Consider the following 7,722-nt stretch of genomic DNA (forward strand, 5'->3'; position numbering starts at 1 on the left):
GTATACTATAACGATCATACTATGATGAAGGGTCATGCTTTCCCCCAGAAGAACTGCCCTTCAGCAAATCAGCGATCAGATGGTTATTATTACCGTATATAACCGCTGCGCGAGCACAGTGCAGCACTAAGTTGTGCCGTCTCCCACGGTGCCTCCATAAACAGCGCAGCATCCATCCATCCCACACTCCCGTTCAGCGCTGTGGATGAAATGTTGCATAACACGAGCGCCACATGCGATAGGCAGGTGTGTAAAGTGCAGAATTGAGCACACTTACCCGTTTCTCTCGCCGCCCGGGTTGTTTTCTCTCTGAACCGAGAGTCGAAGCGCTCAGCGCCCTGTTCTGAAGGGCGGCGTGGCTCAGCGAGTGACTGACAGGCGCCGGAGCCAATGAGAGCGAGGTGTCATGCCCTTCCGTCGCTCTGATTGGTCGACCGGTTGGGCTACGGGCTCAAGAGCAGGAGTCGCTGCAGGCAGCTGCGGATTTTCAGGTGCAGGCTAGAGCAGAAAAAAGAGGGGGAGGAGATCCTCTCCCATCCGAGCTACCACTGAAAACTTAAAGGCAACCAGCCAAGGCTGTAGAATAATTATTTATGTGCTTGGGAAGCCGGGCAGTCCACAGAGAATTCAGGCCGTGTTCGCTTAGTACAGCCGTAGCATCGCCGTGTCTTCCAAGTTTAGCATGGAAAACGTAACAGCCATTTAGCTCTTGGACACCCTTATTTGCAGCCTAAATCATTGCATTGTTTGTAGCATCATAACTCCTTGTGGTGTATGAAAATCAACAACTTGAAGATTTTCCTGCATGGAAATGATGCTTTGCTGGACGCAGGAGGTTCGTATGAAGGCTGCACAGCTCTTTTGCATACTTTGCATATAAGCTATTATAGTTGATGAATGATTAAAGGGCCCATACACCTGACTTGGATTATTATTATCATTATTACCTAATGCAGGGTTTGGTGATGCTTTTAAAGGGGAATTCCACCAAATGTTCAAACTATCTGAATAATTCAGTCCTTAAGATGCAAACAAAGTCATCCAGAATGACTTGATGTGAAACGCTTTTTTGTAGAGACAGAGGCTCTGATTACTTTACAGTGGTGGTGATAGGAACCAGATGTCACATTATCTACAACACAAATATACCCATGTTGTTTACTATCCGAACACACCATTGAACCTGCATGTGCCTTCTTGGTTTTTATACTGTATGTCATGTCGATAATGGTAAAATAGTCATAAAACAGACAAAAAAATGTTTTCTTTGTTGATTATTTTACCTTACAGTGCCCTGCAGTTATCCTTCCACTATAAACAGATTAAAATAAAAAGATTAAAATCAGACAGCATGTATCTAACCACTGTGAACAATTCTGACTCTGCAAGTTTATTTAAAGTGGAGCATTTTATATCAAACCACTCTGAATGACTATTACATTTCACTCATTTAATTAAATAGAATTTTTTGAAAATGGCTGGAGCTCTCCTTTAACAAACCTACTAATTCCGGCAATAAGCTGCTGAGTTGAATCAGCTGTGTTTGACTAGGAAAACTACCAAACTGTGCAGAAATCTGGCTTAATCCCCACCCCTGGCCTAATGAGTCAAATTAGCTCTGAGAACTTGGAAAAACAACAGTAGTCAAGCGACTAAAAGGCTGCCCAAGTTACGCACACAACGCATTTGATCATGGTTTTTTTCCAGTGCAACAAACGAAACATATTAAAAATGTATTTAGGTTTGTTCCATTCAGAGGTGGTGTTCACCTCTTTTCACTGTCAATCAGCAAAATGTCTTTTTGACCGTGTGTGTCCAGATTTTTACATAGAACTGTAACGGTGTTTCCTGCATCAGACTCTTATTTCAACAAAAAAAAGTGAGTTAAACTGAGTTAATGACATGGACCCTTTAAACGTTTCTGTCACACATGACCTTGGTAAGAGCAAGGCCAAAGAGGAGCACGATGGGTGCAGGTACTGATACCAGTTGACATTTCTCTTGAATTTGACATGTGCATCAGTGTAATCTCATTTAGCACCTGTTTCTCTTTATCTAACCCCCAATAACATACCCAGTGAGCCTTAAGACTACTGAGACTACTGGAAAAGCAAGCCTAATGTGATCAGTGTGTGATGCTGTGCATATGCTTCATCCTTACAGCCCACCTAGTTACCATTAGGGCTTCTGGTGGCAGTCTACTCTCAAACCCTGACACTGGACTGTCCACATTGGGGGGGGCAGATATTTGGTGTTGTAGCCCTTAAACTGTGGGATTTTAGTGTCCTTTATTTCCTCTTGTCATTTTCTTCTGAAAACTCTTGTACTGTATTGTAAAGCAAACCTCATTATTATTATTATTATTATTATTATTATTATTATTACAATGTAGAAGAGAGGAAGTCATTTGTAGATTAAATATTACTCAGCATATCCCTAAAGCTAGTGTTGTAGTGCTCAAGGCTGGTCTTAGACCGTGAATTAACAATCTCTGTCTCAACATCATTTTGAGTCAGTCTTGTCTCTATAATATGATATTAATTCATTATATTTTAATAATATTTTATATCTTATTTAATGTCAGATTTTTACTAAATATAAAATATGATTTTATTAATAAATGTTTGTCATGTTCATTATTACTACCAGAATAAGACCTTATATCTCCAAAGTGGTGACTTTACAGGAGAAGCAAATCTGTCTTGACTTCTAATGGAAGTTAATGTAATAAGATTTCGGTGATTTCGGAGTATTGTCCCACAATGCAAAGCGTGCCTGGAGTTTTCAAATTACTCCAAAAAAGTGGAAATAAAGGGATTTGGATTGACAGCAATGCTATGAAGTGATAATGAATTTCATATTTATTTCCCCCATTCTTCTTTTTATTATTATATTCTAGAAAAAATGTAATCTGGTTTCAGTTTTCAGTAAGTCCTGGTCTCAACTTGGACTCAGTGAATGTGTTAACACGCACTTAATAATCCAGTCTGATAATGATTTCTGCAGTTATCTGATTATTCAAGTGGTCATGTAAACAGCACACTCTCACTGATCTCATAGATTGGATTAAGGGCTGGAAATCTGATTAAGAAATCTGATAGAGAGCTGGATTTGAGCTCAATAATCAGGGTTTTCAGCGGAAATAATGAGCAGCATTTAACACAACACCCACAGATGGCAGCGAAGCACTTTTGGAGCAAGACTGAAATCAAAGAAATGAAGAATTAAAATATTCTTTATCTTCTAGATTGTGTATATTCATATGATTTATTAAATTTATAAAAAGCTACAGGAGTGTTATGCTTACATCACATCATCTTCTGTGAGTTTATTGGCTGCTTGCAAAGCAGAAATCCAGTTACTGCCTGACTCATGTAGACATGAACTTTTCCCATCATCTGATTACCCAGGTGCAAGTAAGTGTGTTGAATGAATTACTGACCACATCTTATTTTCTGCAATTTTCAGTTTAGGAAATGCATGTAAACGGATTTGATGTCTCCACGTCTCGGTCCTGACTCTATTGGCCTTGACTACACCACTAACTAATGCATAGGGAACTCACGTCTCAAACACTTTACCCCATATTTGGTTACATTCTGACTTTGAAAAAAACACAAAACAGTAAAATAAATAGTTTTGCTCCACTGCTGTTCAAATCCTGAGCAGCATGTTAATAATAATCCGTGAACACTATTTTCAGATGCATTCGCTGGTTCTATAACTGTTTCACAAGCTCCGATGTGGATCAGTAGCTATGTTTAGAGGGATGTGCTCCTACTATGCTGATATCAGAGCCTTTGACATGCTTTTGTGGGCCTCTCCCTAATCTGATCCCTTGTTTAAGGTTTTTTCCATTAAAAGTTTCTGTTATATTGTGAGAGCTTTACCAAACACATTTATCTTGATTAAAAGCATGTGAAGCCTGTGATTTATTTGTTTGTTCGACACTGATGAAATCTATCTGTACCTTTTGTGACTTGTTGCAGTAATAGTGCATTTGAACCAATTTACGGTGGGTGTGGATAATTTTAGTCTGATATGTGCTGTAATCGCTCTGCTGTGTTTGTGAGTTGCTAACATTTTATGACTTTTTTATGACAAGGAGAAAGGTCATATGTGTTTGGACGTGTTACCCAAAACCTCACTGAATTGTCTGTTGTTTTGCAGCCAAACCACTAGAGGGCAGCAGATGATCATGTGACTTGAGCTGCCAGCACCGTCTGCTGTATTAGAAATACTTTCGTTGTGTTTCCACTCACTGGCAAGTTTTTTGAGGGGGAGGGACTCAGTAACATTATAGATCACTGTATAGGTGTACAGTTGCACAGGGTAGCTTCTCCATTGTCATGCATAATTTGTCACAGGACTGCTGTTGACCAGGCAGTGGACCAACACAGCAGTGAATGTATCAGGCACAGTGATGTGACTGGAGTTTTTGTATGCGTCAGCTTATTGATAGTAGACAACCTCCTGAAAATGTGCAGCAAATAATGGCTCTGTGGTCAGAAAGGGTGGAGGATGAGTAATTGTGCACAGCATCAGATGGGTTACATTCAGTAACTGTAGCAAGGTGGCCCTTCCAGGGATGTAAATAGATAGATAGATAGATAGATAGATAGATAGATAGATAGATAGATAGATAGATAGATAGATAGATAAAGAACTGTAAAACATGGACAAAAGTAATCAGACACGCTTTTTAATCATTGAATTCAGGTGTTTCATTCAGTTCCATTGCCACATGTATATAAAATCAATCACCTAGGCATGCATTCTGCATTTACAAACATTTGTGATAGAATGGGTCATTCTAAAGAGGTCACTGAATTCGAGTGTGGTACTGTAATAGGATGAAAAAACAAATTTCTTTCCTTCTAGATATCACAATCAGCTGTGAGGCATGTGGCATTACTGAAAGTGGAAGCATTTAGGAGAGCAACTCAGCCACAAAATGGCAGACCATGTAAAGTTACAGAGTTTGGCATAGTGCATAAAAGTCACCAATGCTCTGCTGACTCAATAACTAAGTTCTAAACCTCCTCTGGCATGAGCATCGGCACAAAAACTGCACCGGGAGTGTCAGTCGAAGTGGTGTAAAGCATGTTGCCACTGGACTATGGAGCAGTGGAAAGGCATTCTGTGGAGGGGCGAATCATGCTTCTCTATCCGGCAGGGCCTAAGGCCCTTAGTTCCGCTGAAGGGAAATTACATTTACATTTACGGTATTTGGCTGACGCTCTTACCCAGCGCCTTACAGTTTGATCATTTTACACAGGGAGGCAAAGGTAGTGTTAGGAGTCTTGCCCAAGGACTCTTATTGGTATAATGTAGGGTGCTTACCCAGGTGGGGATTGATCCCCAGTCTACAGCATAGAAGTTACCCACTACACCAACCATCCAACTACAATTTGAATGCTTTAGCAGACCAAGACATTTTGGACAATTGCATGCTTCCAACTTTGTGGGAACAGTTTGGGGAAGACCCCTTTCTGCTCCAGCATGACTGAGCCCCAGTGCACAAAGCAAGGTCAATAAAGGCATGGTTGGGTGAGTTTGGTGTGGATGGACTTGTCTGGCCTGCACTGAACCCTGACCTGAACCCCATTAAACACATTTGGGACAAACTAGAATAAAGACTGTGAGCTTTTCTGAATGAATGGGCAAAAATTCCCAAAGACACACTCCAAAACCTTGAAACCTTTCGTAGAACAGTGGTAGCTCTTACAGCCACAAAGGGGGAATCAACTCCATATTAATGCCTACAGGTTTAGAATGAGATGTCATAAAAGCTCCTGGAGGTGTAATGTGTAGGTGTCCCAATGCTTTAGTCCATGTAGTTTCGATAGATAGATAGATAGATAGATAGATAGATAGATAGATAGATAGATAGATAGATAGATAAAGAAGACTGACAAATTCGACTTTAATCATTTTCTTTGATTATTGTTACTGTCTGGTAACAGCAATAAAAATAAAATAGAATAAATTAACATTAAGAGCATTTATTAAAATATACTGAGACAATAACAAAAAAGAAACATAGATAAATGTGTAAAGAAAGGTAGAACTGTAATGAAAAGCTAGTTTTTATGTATGTTCAGATCTAGGATCACCAAGTAGTGATTTAAACGATTCCTTATCAATTAATATCCTTCAATTACATTTTATGTAGCATGAAACTTTATTCAAGTCCAAGCTTCTAATATCTTGCATTTTGTACTAAACAGTGAGAAAAGAATTGATCAGAGAAGTCTAGATATCTCACTGGGCACTCAGTCTTACAGTGTTTTAAACCAGTTCTCCGCAGATCTACTGTAGTCCTGCTGGAAAAAAACTGCATTGGTTGCGACTGAATTGAATCCTTTCATTCTTCACCTCATGAAAAGTGAAGGTCATCTGGATTGGCAGGAACCATACGTATAGTGTTTTTAAACTCATCCTTGCAACTTCGAGTTTAATATTGCACTGCATATACAGCACCAAGCTGCGCCAGTCAGAATGCAGTTCTGATCTGACAGGTCAGTGGTTCAGTGGTTTTAATATACTTCATATGCTCTGTGATGTGCAGCGTTTTTGTTTTAGCTCATGTTCTTTGCTCCTCAGTAAGGACACCTACTCCGTGCAGCAACACTGCAGCCACTGCTCTCTGTTTATACACCAGGGACCCAAATACTGCATACATCCCCTCAGATGCAGCATGTATATCCTACAGAATGCTGCACTGTCTGGAGAACTTGTGCTGTATTCTACTCTTAGCTGTGTACCACCTTCAAAGAGACTTACCATCATACCATACTTACATATAATACTCACCATTAATACCATTTGATAGTCTTTGTCATTTAGCCTTAAAGCATGAAGCACTTATCACATTTTTTAAATTTCTGCATAACTACACGGTTAAGATATAACCAAAGTTACATGGGGTAATTTATGTGAAATGCTCTAAAAACTTGTGCTTTAAAAAAAACGTGCTTTAAAAGCTACGTCACAAGACCTAGTACTACAGAGGTATAAAGTTGATGAGCCACACCATGAAGGTATGGGAAAGAGTTGTTGAAGCAAGGCTAAGGCGAGAGGTTCAGATCAGTGAGCAGCAGTTTGGTTTCATGCCCAGAAAGAGTACCACAGATGCAATTTTTGCATTGAGAGTGTTGGTAGAGAAGTACAGAGAAGGTCAGAAGGAGCTACATTGTGTATTTGTGGATCTAGAGAAGGCATATGATAGGGTGCCAAGACAGGAATTGTGGTACTGTATGAGGAAGTCAGGTGTAGCTGAAAAGTATGTTAGGGTGGTGCAGGACATGTATGAGGATAGTGAGACAGTGGTGAGGTGTGCAGTTGGAGTGACAAATGGTTTCAAGGTGAAGGTAGGGTTACATCAGGGATCAGCTTTGAGCCCCTTCTTGTTTGCAGTGGTGATGGAAAGGTTGACAGATGAGGTCAGGCAGGAGGCTCCATAGACCATGATGTTTGCAGATGGCATTGTAATCTGTGGTGAGAGTAGAGAGCAGGTGGAAGAGAATCTGGAGAGGTGGAGGTTTGCACTGGAGAGGAGAGGAATGAAGGTCAGTAGAGACAAGACGGAATATATGTGTGTGAATGAGAGGGAGGTGAAGGTGAAGATGCAAGGAATAGAGGTCGTAAAGGTGGATGACTTCAAATATTTTGGGTCAACCATCCAGACCAATGGACAGTGCAAAAAAGAGGTGAGGAAGA

The 7,722-nt window shown here is 40.2% G+C and overlaps 1 protein-coding gene across 2 annotated transcripts in view; it reads right to left on the minus strand.

Moving 5' to 3' along the window:
* Positions 1–356, minus strand: part of LOC108430666 (formin-1-like) — a 107,152-nt gene extending 106,796 nt beyond the window's left edge. The window contains exon 1 of one of the 2 annotated variants that reach the window (XM_017703292.2): positions 278–356. The gene's annotated coding sequence lies outside the window, so the exon portion shown is untranslated. Of the gene's footprint in view, positions 1–93; positions 219–277 lie in introns of those variants that run through there. The other variant, XM_037542176.1, reaches the window with a different exon arrangement.
* Positions 357–7,722: the final 7,366 nt, after the last annotated feature.

Source organism: Pygocentrus nattereri, chromosome 10, assembly GCF_015220715.1.
Source record: "Pygocentrus nattereri isolate fPygNat1 chromosome 10, fPygNat1.pri, whole genome shotgun sequence".
NCBI lineage: Eukaryota > Metazoa > Chordata > Actinopteri > Characiformes > Serrasalmidae > Pygocentrus > Pygocentrus nattereri.